Source organism: Canis lupus, chromosome 26 (genome assembly GCF_003254725.2).
Source record: "Canis lupus dingo isolate Sandy chromosome 26, ASM325472v2, whole genome shotgun sequence".
Classification (NCBI taxonomy): domain Eukaryota; kingdom Metazoa; phylum Chordata; class Mammalia; order Carnivora; family Canidae; genus Canis; species Canis lupus.
The window spans coordinates 2,431,576-2,452,051 of NC_064268.1; the positions used below are offsets into that span (position 1 = coordinate 2,431,576).

Sequence of the window (20,476 nt, forward strand, 5' to 3'; positions counted from 1 at the left end):
CCTTATGCATTTGTACTAGGTATCTGTGAGGCAGTGCAGGTTTTATAGGGCATAACTTTGGTGGGTGACATTCATATAGATCAGGGTCGCAATGGGTGGCTCACAGTCAAAGGTCATTTTTACCCTGCCCCTTGTTGTTGGGTGGTTTGTACGCTAAAAGCAGTTTTTACATTTTTAAATGGTTTAAAAAGTCAAAAAAAATATTACATGACATGTGAAAATTATATGATATTCCAATTTCAGTGTCCAAATATAAAATGTTGTTGGAACAGAGCCATATTCATTCAGATGGCTGCTTTTTTGCTACAGTCTCAGAGTTGAGTAGTTGTGGCAGAGACCCTGTGGCTCTCAGAGCCTTTAATATTTACTGTTTGAGAACTAGGGGTGGTGGAAGGGGAGGAGGGTGGGGGGTGGGGGTGAATGGGTGACGGGCACTGAGGGGGGCACTTGATGGGATGAGCACTGGGTGTTATTCCGTATGTTGGCAAATTGAACACCAATAAAAAATAAATTTATTATTAAATAAAAATATTTACTGTTTGACCCTTTACAGAAACAGTTTGCTGAGCCCTGACATAGACTATGATGTGGACATCCCCCCCTGGAGTTGTGCAGTGCATGCCATGCACAGCTGTATTTAAGCAGTATTTTGGCCACAAGTGCACACGTATTTTACAAAAATAAAACAATGCTATCATGCAGTAATTTATTTTATCACTGCTGACATTTTGGTTGTCTATAATTTTTCACTCTTACAAATACTGCTGTGGTAAACATCCTTGTACATTCATAGAGTCTTCTGAGTGTTACTAAAGTTACAATTATCTCCAACTGAGAGCCATGTAAATGCTGGCATGTGTACAATTTAATCAACAATGTGGCAACTTGTGGTATATGAACAATTTTTCAATTTAATATTTATGATGGCAGCCTAAGAGAAGAAAATCTGTTCTGGTTAAGGAAAAAAAAAGTCTATAATGAGTCAGGAGGTTTTAAAATCCTAAATGTGAAAAGCAAGTCAACTAATTTCCAAATAATTGAGAAACTATTCAGCGTGGAGAAAATATAGCTTTCACGTGCTTGGATGAGCTATCTCTGCAAACGTGATCCTGATTCACTTGTAGAAGTCAGTTTCCCCGTGGATAGCAACATCTGCCTTTGTCTGCATCTGTGCTAGTATTTGGACAGAAGCCTTCAGAACAGAGGCTGTGTTTTCCAAACTGAGCTCATATTTGCATGGATATTGAGATGTTCCCTCCAAAGTAAATATTGACCTCAGTTTTTCTCTGATTTGAGTGCTCAGATCAACACTCACCAATAACTGTTTATGAAATTGGGTTTTCATCATGGGAGAATCTGCTAGAACCATTAAAAGTGTCTGGCTGTGGATGTCTCTTGAGGCACTGCTTCTTTTAAAAGAATCTAATGAAGAAAAGTATTTTGTGTCTTGGCATGAAAAAGTCCTCCGTGCATGTGGCGCTGCATGCATATTAATAACTCCTAGTTGGGCAGCCCGGGTGGCCCAGCGGTTTAGCGCCGCCGTTAGCCCAGGGCGAGATCCTGGAGACCCGGGATCGAGTCCCGTGTCGGGCTCCTTGCATGGAGCCTGCTTCTCCTTCTGCCTGTGTCTCTGCGTCTCTCTCTCTCTCTCTCTCTCTCTCTCTCTCTCTGTGTGTGTGTGTGTCTCTCATAAATAAATAAATAATCTTAAAAAAAAAAAAACCTATTTGACAGTGATTAACAGCATATGTCCTGAATATGTAGAGTATGTAACCTCACCTGTGGATTCTCTTCCCTTCCTTGAAGGTCCAGATGGATCTGCAGAAAGTTTACCCTGAGTGAATGACACTGATTTCTGACCTGTCAGGCTATCTTACTCAGTTCGGGGAAGTACTTTAGAAAGCACTCTGGTTCCTACAGAGAACATGTTTGTAAAGTGTCCTGTTCACCCTAGACCCTCACGAACAAACAAACCAACAGTCATGGGGTCTCTGTGTAGCTCAGTGACTGAGCATCTATCTTCTGCTCAGGTCATGATCCCGGGGTCCTGGAATTGAATCCCACATCAGGCTCCCTGCAGGGAGCCTGCTTCTCCCTCTGCCTGTGTCTCTACCTTTCTGGGTCTCTCGTGAATAAATAAAATATTAAAACAAAGCAAAAATCAAAAACCCACAGTTGTAGCTCACAAACCACCCCAAGCCCACTCAGTGTACATTTCGTATTTGCACAAAGCTTGATGTCACCTTTGCTTGCTTTTGCTCCCTCTTGTCCCCATAACCTGTTTTGTATTTGCATGGCAGATTTTTTCATAAGCTTTAAAATAAGCAACTGGCATATGTCCTTGGAGAAGTGGGATGGGCCCATTCCAAAGGCATATTTAGTAACAGGTTCAGAGTTATTATTTAGGGCACTCTGGAGTGTTTTCTGCCTGGCACTGGAGAGAAGACCCCTGATTTGCTCTCTTCTCTCTCTGAGTCTTGCTTGAACTCGCCTCCCTGACTGTGGCCCCACCAAGCCAACGTGAGCAGGAGAGAGGGATCCACCATTGTTTTCACACTTGAGCCAATAAATTCCTCAGCTCTCACATTAACTGCCCCCCAAATTAATTAAATTAGGGATCATAGTTTTCAAAACTTAAATCTAATATGTGGGAATTCCACATTTCACTGGATGCTCTTGCCAAACAGAAGTCCATTGCTGTGTGTGTGAACAGTTTTCTCCTGCTGTTATGAATGCTTCGAATATCCCTTGACAAGACAGAGGATCTGCTGTGGTGTGGGCAGAGCCCATGGGTTCGTTAGGTGGTCAGTCAGCAACAAGGTAAATCTTCAGCTCTGCTCATATATTAACTCTTCACCTGAACATTCTCTGACCACTTCCCTTATCTGCATAATGGGGGAACTAATATCATTGTCACAGCAATGTTGCAAGATTCAAGTGGGATAATGTGTGTGAAATAGGAAGCAACCTGCCCGGCAAGGAGTTTCCATCAGCTTCCCTGATGAGTGACATTCACTAAGTGACCAACTCCTTTCTCTGTGTGATAAAGCTGTGTCTTTTTTTTGTCAGTGGTGTTGTAATTTAATAATTATCTTATGCTTGTATTCATCGTGTGTAGCTTATTAACAAAACCCAGGTAGATTCAAATCTAATTATCCTGTAAATAAAGCAATTAACTGTGTGTAGAGTGAAAGCAAACTGTATCCTAAGGTTTTGGTTTTGGTTGTGGATTGATGATTCAGACTAAGGGAGGGATTTGGAGTTTTTTCCCGTAGAAAAACAGAAGTGTGGTTTTATGCTTGTACTTGTTTGCTATTGAGTTCTACATTTTAGGAGAACTCATACATGCTGTATTTTTTTTATATAGAAAAATATCAAAATGGAATAACTTTGGGTTTAGAAAATGGGATTTGATCCAACATGGCTATAGCACCATGTAGCCTGGAGGTGTCCCTTTGTAAAAGTGGAACCTGGGAAACGAGAAGCGGGCAAGGTGTACCCAGTGGCTTTATAAGCTGCTGTCCATGAGTGAGTGCACATTTCTCTGGAGCATTTCCTTTGTAATTATTGAGTGTGCACTGAGTCTGGGAGTGAATGATTTGCAAGCTGAGGCAGGAAGGGGCAGGACACTGGCCCGGATGCAACCAGAGGGCAAAGGCGTTACCAGGAACAAAAGGGTAGAATTCAGCAAAGCAGAAAGGAAGGTGAGCCACAACATGAAAATTCATTTCTTCTTCCTCTTCTCTGACTCACATCTAGTGAAGGCACCTTGAAACTGGTGGGTCCATTGAGTCTTTGGGAGTAATGATTGAAAAAATCCCTCAAAATTATTTTTAATTTTCACAAAACAAAATGATAAACGGGAAAAATTGAAGTGACTAATCAAAGGGTTTTCAAGCCTAAGAAAAGACCATGTGCCTCAGTTTTCCCAATTTTCAGTGTGCCCCAATGAAAACTAAAGTCTTTCATTTTCTTTACCCACTGGTCTCTACCCATGCCTGGTAGTTGTTGCTAAGAGCCACATAGACTATTTTATCTTCTTAAGATATTTTTCTACCTTCTTCCTCATTGGAAAAGGTGTGTGTGTGTGTGTCTGTGTGTGTGTGTGTGTGTTTGATTTTCAAATCTCCTTTACTACTAGGACCAACTTATCAAAACAAGCTGTTTATATCTCAAGACTAAGCTAAAGTATTTATGTACTGGGTGACAGTTCTTTTTTTTTTTTGTATCAAAGAACAAAACTATCATTTCTGTGTCCCAATTCGAATCTCCATGTTTCATTTAAGGGCAGATCCTTAGGGGACCATTTACACTAAGTCTTTACAAAATCGCCGTGATAATTTTCAAAGGAGCCATTAGGAACTTATTTTTGGGTATTTCAGATATCGAAAGCCAAGAAGGTACCCACAGCTCCCAGGGAAAATCATACTGGAATGACAGTAATGCTCACTGTCTGGAGGGCAGTCATCTCTCCCTTAATTGAGTTAATTGAGTAGATTCATAATCTACTAAAGATGTAAAGTCATTGCTAAACTGCAAATTATATGTAGTGCTTCTAATCTGGAGTGGGCACACCCCCGTTTCAGATACTACTCATTGTCTCTTTAAAAACATGATAATTTGGGTGAGTGAAGGTGAATGGCTTACCTTGGAGAGAATATCAAATTCAGTTTATTATTTAGCTATGAATAAAATCTAATACAGTGAAAGTAAACATGGGGATAAATAATTTTCCATGCAATTCTGCTCTTAGGCCTAAAGGGTATCATGGAGAGAATGATTCATCATCTCTAAAACTTAGTTATATCTTAAATAACATTGGGAAGAGAATTCTTGAATTTGTTTGCTTTGCAACAATTCCTGAATTCAATTATTGAATTTCGTTTGTCAGATACGTATGAATATCATCTCTGTGTGCTAAAGCTCTGATCCATGGCCATGACAGTAACACATAGCATTGTGCTCCATGTAATCGGGATGGGCTATCATGTGCTACAGTAACAAATAGCCCCCGAATTTCTAGTGTTTATTTTTTTTAAAGATTTATTTATTTATTTATTTATTTATTTATTTATTTATTTATTTATTTATGAAAGACATAGAGAGAAAGAGAGAGGGGCAGAGACACAGGAGGAGGGAGAAGCAGGCTCCATGCCAGGATCCCGACGTGGGACTCGATCCCGGGACTCTAGGATCGTGCCTTGGGCCAAAGGCAGGCGCTAAACCGCTGAGCCACCCAGGAATCCCTGAATTTCTAGTGTTTAAAACAGGAGAGATTTATGTCTCTCCATTCTCCATATCCACTGAGTTTCAGCTGCAGGCTGTGCTGGGCACTCCGAGTTCCCATTCTGGGACTCAGACAGATGGAGGCAGCATCCCCAACTGGATGCTGGATATACACATAGACACAGATACACATGCACAGACATACACACACAGATTTGCAGATGCACACACAGAGATTCACATGTATAGACACACACACACCTACAGACACATACAGACACACACTGGAAAGACTCCCAAGCAGCTGAAATCGGAAGAAAGAAGATGTGGTTGTATATTACAGAGAAGGAAACCACTCCCAAAGTTAGCGTATTAAACCTACAATTTATCAGTGCCCTTCATGGTTCTTGGAGTTGATGGGGTCAGCTCAGTTTTTCTTGTTTGGGGCCCCTGATACTACTGTAGGCAGATGGTGGCTGAGGCTGGAGTCATCAAGGCTTCTCTGTGCTCATGTCTGAACCAGGGGCTGGTTGACACCATGCAGCCTCTCCACTCAGCTGCCTCAGGCATCCTCAAAGCTTGGTGGCTTTAGGGTAATCAGACTTCTTACATAACACCTTCTTTGCTGGAGCAAGTATTCCAAACTTCAGGAAGGAAAAGCTGCCATTCTCTTCTGGCATGGGCCTGGCAGAGCATCCCTTCCCCGTATTCTGTGGGTCACTGTGGTCACAGAACCTGCCCAGATTCCAGGATAAGCCTCTCTTCTCCATAGGAGGAGAGTCAGGATGTACCTGTAATCTGCCACAGAAAACATGTGCCTTGAACATTTCAGAACCACTGTTGCATTTGCTGATTTTAAGCCATGGCAAGAGGAAACTAAGTGGACCAGAGCCATCGGAAGTCCCTGGAATCTGGGAAGACCAAAGCTGGAGTTCAAGGTGACCCAGGCAGCAGTGCTGATGTAAGAGACACAGAGGAGGAAGAGGCTGGGAAGTGAGCCCAGCATTCTGCATCAGTGTTTGTCTTGAGGTGTTTGCCAGTTAATCGCAGCAGTGGGAATGCTTAGGAATGAACAGAATGGCAGCTGTGAAGCTGATGAGCTAAGCCAGTGTCCTCAGCAGTCTCATGATAGAGTTTTGCCAAGGACAAAAATGGGGTTCAGGACCTGTCCATGGGGCTTGGCCCATAAACACCCAGGCTTCTGGTTGGGGCTCCCCGGGGGCAAGAATAAGGGTGAACCGGATCACAAAAGCTCAACATCAGCTTTGAAATAGCTCAATTGCAGACTGGATTAAGATGATTTCTTCTAACTTGAATTGACTGCTGGAAGCAAAATAAGACCTCTCTGGGAAGAAGTTAATATAATCAGAGCCTTTACAGTTTTTCATATGTGTTGTCTGACATTCAGTAAAAAATTGCCCAGAAACACCAGGAGCCAGGACCAACAGTAGAGGGGGTGGAAGTAGACCCCTGGGGGGGATCCAGGTACTAGAATTTTGATAATGGATTTAAAAATACCTATCCTGAGATGGCATAATGGCCAGATTCAGCAGGAAATCAAACTATGTTCAGTAGAATCAAATGAAAGGGGTAGGTACAGCTGAATAATAGAGTGATTGAAAATAATAGTTGGTTTATGAGCAAATTAGGATTAGTGAACTGGAATGGAGGTCAGTAGAAATATTCTGAAGTGCAAAGACAGGGAGAGAAATGAATTGGAGAATTTCCCCAATTGATAAAAAAACATCAAGGCACAGAATCAAGAAAACCTGTGACCTGACCTCAGCCCTCACTAATGCAAAGGGAACCGCATCCAAGTAAATCATCATAAAATTTCTCAAAAGAGACGAATGGCATTTAACTTCAAGGTAGAAACAGACTGACTTTGTACATTTCAAAGGAAATAATGAAACACAGAAGACAATGGAATCACATATTTAAAATGCAGAAGGAAAAAATATCTGTTCAAAATCTAGAATTCTATATATTAAGAAAGCTGTATTCAAATATAAAGACTAAATTGTGATATTTTCTTTATATTTTCATGATATATTTCATCTAGAACCATAGCAAATGTATCCCAGAAACCTTCCGTGGAAGGTATGACTAAAGGGCATAGGCAGGAAGGGATAAAGGGTGATGGTGAGTGTGTGGGCAATTGATTACACAAAGTAATGATCAGATAAAATGTGTAGGATCATTTTATTTGAATTTTAGTAGAACCTGCTTATGACATGATGATTCTGTGCTTGGAATCATTTTAATTTGGGATAAATCTGATATGAAGTTGTAGCTAAATTTTGGGACACACTTTACCAGTGGGCTGCTGATTGGCCTTGGTGGAATGATGTTTGAATGTGGTTGATCTATCTGGAATTTGAATCTAGCAAGACAGAGAGGGAAATTACTGGAATTATAATCATGGTGGCTCCAGTCTCAAACATTTTGCTTTCCCCAGAAAGATTATAAATGGTTTTACTATTGTTGATTTCCGACTCATGTAGGACAGGGGACTCTGGATATGTCTATAACAGCAAAAAGGGGAAAACATTCAGGTTCTCTCTGGGTTTTAGAAGTGATCCTTGCATGAGGCCATTTTCCAGCAATTTGTTCTGCCTCTAAACACTTTACTGTGGAAGCAATGTTTTGATTATGAGCCGTCCCTGGAATATGAACCACAAAACAGATTTACTTCACATGCAAGCTTAAATATATATATCTCAACTTCATGTTATTTCCCTTGGGTAATTTGCCTATATTTTCCTTTTAGATATTGAAATATAATGAATAAGGAAAGTGGCTGATGTCACCCATTCTGTGTCCACCAATAAGTCAACTTCTCAATTCAAGAACACAGGGAAAGTTTTCATATTAGGTCCCAACCATTCTCTTGAACTCCCATCTGAGGCGAAGGAAGGACATGTAAGCAGACAATGGAGCATTGTAGTGCCCATCTCATGAATTAGGTGATTCCATCCTTTTTCCAAATGGGCAGTGCTTCATGTCACTTCCAGCACATAAAACTAAAATAGGAAATGCATTCTAAGTTGACACCCTATTGTCACTCATCCTTGGAGCCCTGTGGGTCAGCGGCTTGGCAGTACAGAGGAACTGTAAAGGGGAGAGTGTGGCCTGTGTTGGGGCTGCAATGTGATTTCCCTACTCTGGCCTAGGACAGCTGCTGACATTCTAGATGCTTCCAGGGGCGTGGTGGCTGGCATTCCATCTTATTAAGATGTACGTGAGGGGCTCACGTGCCTTCCTAAGGGAGGCCAGTACAGGAATTTGTCTTTCAGAGCTAGGAAAGGTCCCTCTGTCTTCAGATGAGCATCAGATAAAATGGCTGGATCTTTTAATAGGGGTAAATAATATCCTAATCATTGGGATTACACTTGCCTTATCAAGATACTTGTGGTAGGAGAGGTGTAGGGACTCCAGAAGTCTGACGAAAGGGTAGATCTGCACCCTGACTCACACTCCCTCCAAGACAGGTGCTCCGGTGGTAGAACAGTTTGCAGACTTACCTGCATCGTTTAAATTACTCTCTCTCCTCCCTCTCTGCACCTCCCTCTCACCTCACCTCCCTTACAAGCACACAAAGTTGAATTGGTTTAAGGTACTGTATTTGACTGAAAAGATGTCATCTTGTAAGATTAATCCCATTTTCAGATATGTTAAACCACACATCCCCATATAGACCAGATACAAAGGCTGCCTGTTTCAGGGGACTCATAATTTCAAATAGATTCCAGATAAAGGTTACTTAGATGGTCCTTAAAGTATCTTTCGAATTCTATTTTATCAGTAGTAATTTTTTGTGTATTTGGTCTTGTGTTTCTTCAATTATAAAAGCAATACATTTGCATTGTAAAAAACTGTGATTATGAAGAGCACACAGAGGTGGTCACAGGGGCTCGTCCTGCATGCGCACCCAGCACTCGGCACCTCTTCATGGCTTCTGCAGAGCACCCACTCACGACACCAGTGTTCTAGTTCTTCTGCGCCCATGTATTTGATTTCTATTTTCCATTTCCTGAGGAATTTTAGTTACTTATGAGCTGGAATCACATCATGATTTTGCATATTCCATCATAGTAAGGATATGGCAAATACTTGAAAAATTCAGCATTGGTAGAATATTTCAATAGTTGTATTCTTAAGCATATTTATAATTCATTTTTAAATTAAAAAGTGCACTTTTAATTTTTTTTTGTTCTGAAAAAAGTCTTATATGAACCAATTGGAGACCATATTTACACCAATTTTTGGCGATTCTTCTTTACAAGATGGGCCTTGTGGGGGCACCTGGATGGTTCAGTTGGTTGGGCGTCTCAATCTTGGTTTTAGCTCAGGTTGTGATCTCGGGGTTGTGAGATCGAGCCCTGCATTGGGCTGCACTCAGCAGGGAGTCTGCTTTGAGGATTCTCTCTCTCTCTCTTTCTCTCTCTCTCCTCCTCCCTCTCTGCCCCTCCCCTCCCCACTTGTTTTCTCTCTCTCTCTCGCTCTCTCTAGTAAATAAAAAAAAAATATTTTAAAAAATGGTCCTTGCGGGGGATCCCTGGGTGGCTCAGCGGTTTAGCGCTTGCCTTCAGCCCAGGGCGTGATTATGGAGTCCCGGGATCGAGTCCTGCATCAGGCTCCCTGCATGGAGCCTGCTTCTCCCTCTGCCTGTGTCTCTGCCTCTCTCTCTCTCTCTCTGTGTGTCTCTCATGAATAAATAAATAAAATATTTTTTTTAAAATGGTCCTTGCATTTAAATACATCGAAAGAATTCATGTCTGACATCGTGCATTCATGAGGCTGTAGCATACTAGTGAGCCAGCCAGGACTTCCAAACACAAGTTGTTTGCACTTTCCCTTAGTAATTTTTGCCATATCCACAACCAACCATGCTGTTATTGGCTTAATGTTCTTTTTTTTTTTTTTTGTAAAGGACACTTATACTTATTTTATAGTAGAATTTCATATTATAAAGATAAGTGGGAAGCCAGAATTATTTATGAAAATAGAAATAAGAAATGCAGTGAAAACAAATGAGATGACTGTTGTCTCCCTGGATGCTCTGACCTGTTTCATCCTCACCGGAACCAGAGATCAGTAACGCTGGAAATTTGATACTCCAGCCTCACCTGCACATTTTCCCTCATGTCATCAGCTGGAAAGACACAGGAAAGATAGTACCTTCATTGTGTTGGTATGACTATATCCTTGATTGGGTTGTGAGCCTCCTGGAATCTCTGTGTGGGCCATCAGGGTGTCCCTCCAACTGTGTGGGAAAACTGGATGTGATGTTTATGGCATGAAACATTTTCAAGCGAGACCGCAGTAGTGCTCTGGCTCATAGTAAGGACAACAAATACTAGCCATCCTCATCCTCCTTAGTCTTTGTTTTCTTGTATCTGATCTTAATTTTTATTAAAGGGACCAGATATCTATTTTTCCTGTTGAATATTCCTGAGGACATTGCTTTGGCACCGTAGGGCAATTCTCATTTAAATACAATTAATATTTCCGTGTTGGTGTGCTCACCATTAGCTTCTGTGCTACCCACCGTATTCTATCCTTGCCTCTGTCTGCAAATCTGAACTTTATCTATTAGAGGTAAGGAACTCAGGACAGAAGTCTAAGAAATAGTATAAGTGGAAATTCCAAACAGCATTAACATGTCAGAGCACCTCATTATTATAGAGGAGGGCAGAAAACAGAAAAGGTAAAATTCACACCCTCTTGGCTGATGTTCATGGTTTTGAAATTGTTCCCTCCAAGGAGTGATGGGACTTAGGGTTGATTAAACTGTGATTTCACCATCTCTCATCCCCAAATGCCTGAGATAAAAAGTCGTTTGATCTAATTAGAGATCTAATGGGGGCTTTGAAATACCCACCTATGGTGATACTTCTTTTTTTAAAACTTAGAAATGGATTTTAAACTTAGAAATGGGAAAAAAATCTTTTTCTTTCATTTGAGTTTTGATATTTTCCAAGAAGGAAAAATGTAATACCTAGCACCCTAAAAACTGTTGGTGACTATATTATTGAGACTTAAAAAAAATCATAATTTAAAAAAATTATAATTTTATATGTATACATATAAATGTGGGTTTTACATGTGCATATACACCATGTAATGCATGTTAGGTAGGTATGTGCATCTTTACCGTTCCCCAGACTGCACCTCTGCATTGTGATAAAGTTGCATAAATCCAACCTATACTATTCTATAGACTTCTGCCGCTTTATGATCTAACATACCCAACTAATTAATGATCATTCTTAAATTTAGTCACATGGTCAGTGGTAACGCATTCAGGTGATACTCCTCAGGCAAGTAGCACGGGTTAGCCATTGTTCTTGGGTATGGCCTTGTCGATTGGCACTGTGGTGCCTTGGAGGAGGGGTCCTGTCCCATGTTGCAGGTGAGAGATGGACACAAAGATTCAAACACTTGCCCAGGCTCCAGGTGATAAGGGACAAACTGGAATCCCCTAGTGTTGGCTGGAGAGGGATGGATTACTTCACAGGCCACTTGCTAGGGCTTCAAGAAGCCACAACCCAGTGAACCGAACTTTTTACTTTTATTTTTTTATTTTATAATTTTTTTAAAGATTTTATTTATTCATGAGAGACAGAGAGAGAGGCAGAGACACAGGCAGAGGGAGAAGCAGGCTCCATGCACGGAGCCTGACGTGGGACTCGATCCCAGGACTCTAGGATCACACCCTGAGTCGAAGGCAGACGTTCAACCACAGAGCCACCCAGGTGTCCCATGAACTTTTTACTTTTATTTGGTCATTTCAGAAGGCCTGGATTATCCTTCTGTTTTTACTTTTTTCTAAGGGGAATTTGCTTCCTAGGTTGAACTGGAAGGTCTGGGTTTTTTATTCCTATTTATTATATACTGAGAACTAGAATACTTAAAAATAAAGGAATTCAATACTAGGCCCCAGAAACTTGACCTCTGCCATTCATCCTCACACCAGGCCTATGTGGCAGGTATCCCCAGGGTCCCTGCAAGTGGGGGGCTGAAGCTCACCAGTGGTCAGGTCTGCCTCCCTCCCAGCCACACCCCCTTCCTGTGCCACCAGGCACATTCTAGAGAGGGAGAGAGGAGCCTTTCTGAGCTGTGGTCTCCAAGAGGGTGATGCTCCTGGGGGTGCAGACAGAAGAAAATACTGGAGCTTCTACTTGCATGTTTAATTTAAATTTTCTCATGAGCAATGTTTAGAGAAAGTTTTGAGATTACATTTCACAATACACATATTATTAGAATAGTTTGTGTATATAATCCATACATAAGAAAAAACATGTAAGTATATATCTTGTATTATATACATGTATGTAGATATAGTATAGTATGTACAATATTACATATATAGGAATATGTGTGAATTATGAATACGTGCTACTATACTAATATGCTACTATGTGTTATCTATAATATATGACATATCGTAATCTATATATGTTTATGTGTATTTACTTATGTGGGAATATAAGTGCATGTATATATATGGTGGGTATTCAAAATATCCTTTACTGCCTGGGGAGTGCATTTGGTTTTGGGCAGTGCAGAAGCTGGTGGGTGTGTGAGTCCAAGCCCTGGGAAGTCCTCGTGTCCTCTGCCTTGGCTGGCTCTGCCCTCCCAGGCACTGAAGGCTTTGGACAGCCTCAGACAGGTCCTTCTGCCATCAGGGAGGTTCCTTGGGGCCCTGGGCTTTTCATGGAAATATCTTTGATTGTAATTAGATTAAATCATTTTCTTGTTCATTTGCCCCTGTATTGTCTTTCTTTCTGAGGATCATCTTTGCTCTATTTTTCCTATCTTGTTTCTGTTTTTTTTTCTTTAATTTTGGGTGTTCATCTTTTTAAAAAATTAGTTTCCAAGCTGTTTCATATTGGGGGGGTTACTTTACCATATGTGACAGGTCATTTTTTTTTTTTTTTTTACAAAGCTTTAGCAGAGAGCCACGTCTGTGTTAAGCTGGCCCTATTTTACTTATCTTCCTTGGAATCAGCATGGAAGGGCCTGATATCAAATTTGAGTGAAGGAGGAACCTGTACCTGCCGACCTGCAAACAGTTGCATGGCCCCCAGCCCTGTACCTGGAGGTGTCCTTGCCCTCACTCACATTAGGTCTGGACAACATAGGCCTTTGTTTACTTCTGATTTTTATGGAGAAACTTACAGAGGAGTTTCTGTTCTAGAGGTCTTACTTTCTTATTTTTATCTGAGTTGAAGAGTGATTTAGGGAAGATGCCATTGACATCTCTGAGTTAACAGTAGCTTCATCCATGGCTTTTTGTCCTGATTTACCCACGGTTTCAGGGCAGGAATGCAGTGTGATGGGGACAGCCACTCTTCCCGAAAAGCACATCACGCGATCACATTTTATTGGTTCCTGAAAACGTCGGAGGGTTAATATCTTTGGCAGGACAGCTGTTTAGTGTCAAGCCTGGGAAATTGCTTTATTTTTTGTTTGGAGAGAGAAAACATAGATATTTTGGATTACATTTTGTGTGTGATCGTGAAAGACACGTGATAAATTAGCTTTGCCAGGGCTTTTGGAGATTGGCCTCCAAACTATAAGTTTTACTTGATGTTTTCATCTGCAGGTGGCATGAAGCTGCGTCATGTATGTTTCATGGGCTCCCCGGGGCCACGGACATGTCAGGACGAACTTGAGGCTATAGCTCATTCATTTGGAAGCACATGGTTGGGGGGCCAAGTTGTCTACACTGATGTTTTGGGTTACAGATATGAACAATCATAAGAGTGCCTGCGTGGCTCAGTTGGTTAAGAATCTGCCATCTGCTCACGTCATGATCTTAGGGTCCTGGATTGAGCTCAGGCTCCCTGCCTTGCGGGGAGCCTGTTTCTCCCTCTTCCTCTGTCCCTTCCCCTGCTCATTTTCTCTCTCTCGCTCTCAAATAAAAAAATAAAATATTTTTTTAAAAATATGAACAACAAAACAAAACCACAGAAACACTAAAACAAAGCTTTTTGTTTGGTGCAACAAACCCTATTACTCAGGCCTGAGCATGTTTATGGTCAGAATACATTACTTCTTTCCTCTCCTGTAAAAGCACAGACACTTCTATTTAGAGAACTTGCCTCACTGAGGAAGACAAAATAAAGATGTGATTTTTTTTTTTTTTTTTACTAATTCTACTACAGAAAGTTTTAGAAGGCATTTTGTTTGTAAATCTAGGAATTTAAATGAATTCCTTTGCATGTGTGAATGTGGTGCTAAAATCTTCACCACAGAACTCCTCACCTTGTAAAGAACACTCAGGAATGAAGGTAGTTGGGTCCAGGTGTATTTCCCATTAAAAAAAGAATATCCTTGAAAATAAATTATTTTTTGGGAGATGTCAAATGAAAAATATTATCAAGGAGTATTTGCCACAAATGTACATATTTCAAATAAAGCAAGCCGTGCCTATAAAAAAATAATTATTAGATTTAGGCGACACATCTGTTACTGTGTAAATGCCATGATCTTTCCTGAGGAGACGTGATGTGGTGGTTGTCACACATGTGGGTGTTTATGGACAGTTAACAAGCACCAAAGTCACGTTTTCTATTTCCTAGCAAGTGATCTTGAAGCAAATTCCCTTTCCCTGTAGGTAAAGAATAGATTTTTCACCCTCCCTTTATCTGTTTTTTTCTTCTTTGCAAAATTTGGAATCAATTAGGGAATAGATTTGTTAATGGTTGTCTTAATTAATCTGTTAATAGCTATAGCTACAAAGTGATTTTTTTACAAACTACCCAAATCTATAAGTTTGTGGAAATAAAAGTGTAATAATCATTGCCTCAGACTGCTGTGTTTTACGAACAGTGTGTGTAAACACCAGGAGACAGCCAGGGAGTGATTTTACTGCAGTAATTCATCTCTTTATGGTGTTAGGGAGGGGACCCTTTCTCTGATTTTAATGATTCATGGGAAGCGTTTATAGGAACATAGAAGGGGAAGAGTGTTGTTACTTTGTTAGGTAATCCCCACTGTTGCTTGGTAAAGAGCTAATACATATACATCCTTACATTGAAGAAATGCAGCACGTACTTGTGTGGCGTTAATGCACGCGCACACACATACATGCACACACTCAACGCTCGCATGCACACACACAGAGTCTCCACCCTTGGAGACACTGGTTGTCTACACCATCATAAAAGCCCTTCGGGGCACACACAGCAGTCCTGCAGATAGATGGAGCCGTGCATGGGTGTCAAGAGCCAGCAGATGGAAAACCATCTCTCTGCTGTCCCCAGAGGACCCCAAAATCCTGCAGTCTGCGCTGCATACGGCTGCAGAGATCAGAGGGGTGATGGCAGTGGGTTGTGCCAGCCCTAGAACCGTGGTGGTGGCTGCAGCCCCTTTGAGGGACTTAACGGAGTCCTTCCTTTTGGAGGTTCCTCCTTGGTCACGTCCCATGTGTGAAGTGAGCTCACTCCACATGAATATGACTAAGTGGTGCCAACGTCTGGGATGCCTTGCAGCAGAGGCGCTGATGCAGTTGTGTCTGCTGCAGCATTAGGGCAGGTGAGCACCGGGAGGTTTCGAACTTGACCTGTGGTTCCATTCCTTGTTCTTACCACACACCAACTGCAGGGCAGCAGAGGTCCCCCCGCCTCCCCCGCAGGCTGGTGGAACCGTCATCAGTGTGCAGCTGCCATCCTGCTAAGCAGGAGGGGGCAGCAGGATGACCCCTTCCCACTAAGAGCAGCAATTCTAAAACCAGGCAGGGCAGCACAATCCTCTGGAGGGCTTGTCTGAATGTGAAAGATCCTGGCCATCATCTCCCCGTAGCTTGCAGGGGTTGAAAAAAATACATATCCCCTGAGTTTTAGGCAGGCTGTTGTAAAGAATGCTTGGGATCTGCAGTCCTGGTTACTTCATTAGCCTGAGAAGTATTTTGTTGAGGACACATGCCAGATGCTTTGACGAGTGGCCCATGGGGAGATGGGTGGAAACCAGAGCTGGGTTTGCCAAATGTATCTGTGGGACGGAGTGGGGATTTCCCTTTGATGTCACTTTATTCTGCCTGGATCATGGCAGGAGCTGACAGCCTGTGTGACCTGCCCTCCGTGCCACAGGGGATGGAAACAGACGCCGGGAAGCAGGAGAGGCGGTGCTGGCGTTCCTGTTGTCGAGCACTGCCACACTGTGCTTCCACGTACGGCATTGTTGGGCGTCCCAAAGCCTGGTGAGGAAGACCGGGCACACTCCACCCCCGTTTCACAAGTAGACAGGTGGGGTGCAGGCACATGATGCAGCTTGAGCCACTCTGTCCCTGAGAGGCATGGGGCCTGGTGACCTCACACTTGGATTCTTTTTCACAAGTGAGACATGAGATCTAACCCAGGGTGGGACAGACCTGGAGCCTGGCATGCCAGCTAGATCTGAACAGGGTTTGATGCCCCAGTCCATTGTTGATGTTGAGCATTGCTGCCCTGGTAGTTCTTTGCTCTGGGACCTTGGGTCATTTCAGACTGAGTATTGAGAGTCACTTTATTCAGGTGGCAGGGTTCACGCTGGGATGAAACCTTCCTACCTGCCCCCAGGTCACAGCTGAGGCCTCCCCCCACCCCCCGCCTGCCTGCCTGCCTTCCTTCCTTCCTTCCTTCCTTCCTTCCTTCCTTCCTTCCTTCCCCTCTGCCACCCCCCCTCCCCCATCATTGCTTCCTATTAGCAGAGACATAGGATACAGGTCTTGGCCTAGCCAACCAACCGTGTCTGCCAGTGACAACCACTTGGATTTAATTTCAGTGCTCACACTGTATCCAATCATAGGTGATAGGTTGTAATTTGGCAGGGTGGGTACGGCGCGGGGTGGGAGATGTAAGACTGCTGTGAATGCTAACAGATATTTTGAGATTTATGTGCATGGATAAATTAGAATTGTTAACATTATTTATAAAGATAATAATTACATAATTTCTAAATTCACAAAAATAGTTTGGCTTAATGATTTCTAAATGCACACAATAGTACATTAGGCGGTTTTTATTAATCCTATTTATGTATAGAGAAGCAGAGACTAAGAATCTTGAATCTTAAATATGCCCAAAAAGCACGCTGTAGAAAATTCTCTTGCCCTGTGAGATGGATTTTTGAGCCATAGCAGTGGAGACAATATTGTGTCACAGAATCTTTGCTGATAATTTCTGCTTCCAAGAACCCCCACTCTGCCATGATTTGGCTACTGTGGGTACCTTTGCATATAATTTACATACAGTCATTTTCACTGCAGTAAGAGAATATAGTTATTAATGCGCCTGCTGTAAACTCGGGTGAGCATAAGCTTTCATTTACAGAGTCTGTCTTTAGGGCACACTTCATTTCACTTAGAATAAATTATCATACATTTATCATTAGTTAGCAAGTTATTAACATTAATATAAACAAATATGTGGCACATTTCTTCAGGAAGATTACGTTTTTAATCACTTAGTGAATGTAGCAGGCAGCTTATACATATTTTATTTTTTAATGGATGTGCTTTTACTAGTTCCCGTGATCACATTAAGAACACGACTCCAGCACTTTGCATCTGTTAGCTCAGAATGGGCTTCATCGAGGTGAGGGAGTGAGAAATGAACTTTACTCTTCCACTGATGAAAGAGCTTCCTCAGACACCTTTGTACCCTTCAGATTTACTGAATAATTCCCTGGGGGAGGATGGCTCATTCTACAACCAAGCAGGTTTGGAAATGCGACTTTAGTGACATGTCAAATCGGGAAACAAGGCATCATAGTGCTCCTGAGGTGTCTCATTCAGAACATGGGTTCTTACAGCAAGAATTAGGACAGAAATTTACCACGGACCATGTCTTGTAAGCTCTAACACTAAAATATCATCAAGGGATATTTTGCAAATTCTACTCTCGGCTTACATGAGCACCAGGTACAGGAGGAGTGAACCAGCATTGGTACAGGTGTTATGTTTCCTGTGAGCCCCAGGTCTCCAGAATTCTCCACAATCACTGACTCCCCAGGTTGAAACCTGCATTTTGGGCCAACAAAGACTATTTGTTAACTATTTGTTAACCAGGGGCCAGCAGGCAAGTTCCAAAGTTTCTTCACCCTTCAGTTTTTTTACCCAAGACCGGGGATGATAATAATAGTCTTTATTTCACAGGAGAACAGGAAGGTCAAGCATGCAAAGAGGTCATGCAAGACCAAACAGAAAGAAGTGCTCCATTATTAATTGCCATTATTAATATTTATTGCTGTGGGAGGCGCACATGCCTTAGGAACCGCCAGATCGTGATCCTGTGTTCACTAAAATGGTTTTGTATCTTTCACATTTTGTCATATCCTCCTTTTTAGAATATACCTATTAGCACAACCCTGTTTGAGTTTTACAGTTTAGTTCCAGACAGAATTCATTTACTCTGCTCTCTGAGAATAGACATCTTCAAACTGCGTCTGGTTCATCCTCTCGCACGGAGTTCTCAGCTGGGTTTCTGACGTCCTGGGATATCTCACCTCTGGTCTCTCTGCCGGCGCAGCAGGGAGGCTACCCGGGGGTGGGAACGGGATGGGAAGGTACTGGTCAGAGGGTGTGGGTACACAGCACGGGTCCTTCTAGGGAGCAGGTGGACGGCGTGGTGACCATGGTTCCCCAAACCCTGCTGAGTACTGGAAATGGGCAGCAAGTCACTTCAGGTGCTCTTAGCACGCAGACCAGGGAGACTCTATGCGGATGTAGGGCAGTTAGCGTGACAGTGACAGTCATCTCCCCACACATGAATATATCACATTGCCATGCTGCTCACCTTACACGTATGCCGTTTCATTTCATTTTTTTTTTTTGAAGTTTTTTTTTTTTTTTTTTTTTTTTAAGGAATCTCTATACCCAACATGGGGCTCAAACTCACGACCCTGAGATCAAGCATAGCACATTCTACTGACTGACTGAGCCAGCCAGGTGCCCCCATTTTCTTTGTGGCTTTGAGGTCAGCTCCAAGCCCTGCATTTTGGCTTCTGAAATCCACTGTAAAGTGTGGGGATAGTGAGGGGTCACTGAAATGACTTTCCCTGACCTGCGTAGCTGTAAGTTGGTGTTAGGGTTCTGGTACTTCCATGAAGACAGTGTTGCTGAACTTCCCCAGATTGAGTTCAGATGGGGCCTCTTCCTATGTGTTCTTGGCATCGTGAAAGGCTGAGTACTCAGTGTGCTTTCCCATCCGGAAACACAGGAAGGGATGACACAGGAAGGGGAGGTGGGCTTTGAGGTCTCCATCCCAGGGAGACACTGGCTGTATCACCCTGTATCCTCAAACACCCCGGAGAAGACTGACCTCTCACTCCTGGAATGACAAGCCCAGCCTTGGCCAGCAGGATGGGTCCCCTCTGGTCCTGCTCACTCAGAAACACAAGTGGATGCAGGCTCCTTGGCAGCACCTGCCAGGCTCCCCATGAAATCCAGTGCTTCCCTTGGAAATTTCTACCTGAAATGACACATAGCACTTCTGCTCAGTCACGAGTGGAGCATGTGACTGGGCCACTCCCGACCTTAGGGAGGATGCCTGGAAGGAGAACTATTTGTGGACAGTGCTGATGATGACCCCAGGGTCATTCTGTCTGCCCTATCTGCTCCTAAACCGCCCACCCCTCCTGGGCACGTGTCTGGTGTCTGAATGTGGCAGATCCACCAACCCAGCAGCACACATGATGCCCCTGGGACATAGGGAAGAAAGAGGGCCTGGACCCCACAGAGGGCTTTCCTGTGCCCCCTGACACGGCACGGCATGGCAGAGATGCTTGTGTCTCCCGCAGATGAGAGGACATTGTGGGGCATGGCCAGAGTTCCAGCCCCTTGCCGGCCATCCTGCTGACAGAGCCATCGGTGAGGAGATGACAGGCAGCAGCAGCAGCAGGAGGCTTCAGGGCGCCCTGCTTGGGATAGATGGAGAAGCAGGGAGAGCTGCAACCTGGACCTTGTATCCCCTCAAGGACACTGTCCTCGGTGGGGCCCATTCACTCTGAAGAACCCAAAGGGAAAGCCATCTTTGGACCTGGGAGAAGATAACTCACAGTCTGCCTTAAAGGAACAAGGTTCGCAGTTGTTCAAGACCAACAGGGAACAGCCAAGTAGCCAGGGACGATCATTGGCGGAGGGGGGTCTTCTTCGCTGCCCTCTTCTCTGCCCTGAATTAGAAGGGACGCTTGCTGGGTGGCAGCACAGTGAGCCCACAGAGTCCCTGACTCCACCCAGGCCACCAGACAGCTAATCTGCCTC

The 20,476-nt window shown here is 43.1% G+C and overlaps 1 protein-coding gene across 1 annotated transcript in view; it reads left to right on the top strand.

Annotated features, from left to right (window-relative positions):
• Positions 1-20,476, top strand: part of TMEM132D (transmembrane protein 132D) — a 602,566-nt gene that overhangs the window by 38,485 nt on the left and 543,605 nt on the right. The gene's annotated exons all lie outside the window — the stretch shown is intronic.